The sequence below is a fragment of the Schistocerca piceifrons genome, chromosome 3 (genome assembly GCF_021461385.2).
Source record: "Schistocerca piceifrons isolate TAMUIC-IGC-003096 chromosome 3, iqSchPice1.1, whole genome shotgun sequence".
NCBI lineage: Eukaryota > Metazoa > Arthropoda > Insecta > Orthoptera > Acrididae > Schistocerca > Schistocerca piceifrons.
This window is the reverse complement of record NC_060140.1, coordinates 883,907,389-883,908,578: the sequence shown is the minus strand read 5'-3', so window position 1 is coordinate 883,908,578 and position 1,190 is coordinate 883,907,389.

Here is a 1,190-nt window from a genome sequence, read left to right as displayed (position 1 = left end):
AGTAACGTGTTGCGGATCGACGAAGCTCATTTCACGCTCAGAGTGTCTGTCAACGCTCACAACTGCAGAATTTGGGCTACCGAAAATCCTAGAACTGTTGTGGAAACTCCATTGCACGACGAGAAAGTCACGGTATGGGTTGGATTTACCACATCTACCATTATCGGGCCTTTTTTCTTCGAGGAAATGCGTGATTCTGGTTTTGTAACTGCTACCGTGGGTGAGAGGTACGCCGATATGTTACAGAATCGCATCATCCCCAGCCTGGCTGATAAACACCTGTTGTAACGTACAATGTTTATGCAGGGTGGCGCTTCACCCCACATTGCTAGACGCGTGAAAGATCTCTTGTGCGCATCGTTTGGTGGTGATTGTGTGCTCAGCCGCCACTTTCGTCATGCTTGGCCTCCCAGGTGCCCTGTCCTCAGTCCGTTCGATTATTGGCTATGGGGTTACCTGAAGTCGCAAGTGTATCGTGATCGACCGTCATCTCCAGGGACAAGACAATATCCGACGCCAATGCCTCACCATAACTCCAGACATGCTTTACAGTGCTGTTCACAACCTTATTCCTTGACTACAGCCATTGTTGACTAATGATGGTGAACATATTGAGCATTTCCTGCAAAGAAAATCATCTTTGATTTGTCTTAGTTTGTTATGCTAATTATTGCTATTCTGATGACATGAAGCGCCATCTGTCGGACATTTTTTGAACTTTTGTATTATTTTGGTTCTAATAAAACCCCATGTCATTCCAAGCATGTGTGTCAATTTACACCTCTCTATCTACATTATTCCGTGATTTATTCAGTTTTCAAATTTATACTGACTTTTTGATCACCCGGTATTATCAAAGGTGCTAAACTCAGACATAATGCATATGCTTATGGACTTTTTAATAACTTTTCTTAATACAGTGTCGTAGCTTTTATAATGTCTTGTGTAATATTACATACATTGCCATACACATTACATCATTTATAACATAAATACATCTTATACAAATCTTATAGCTCTAGAAATTCATTCAAAACATATGTAGTCTGTTTTATGAGGAGCTGTTTCGGTTTCCTCTTGAATACAAGAAGGTTGTCAATGTCCTTGTTTGGAAGCTTATTGTAAATTCTTATTCCAGCCTGGATAACTTCTTTTCGTGCTATATTGAGATTAGCTGCATCTTTGTGAAG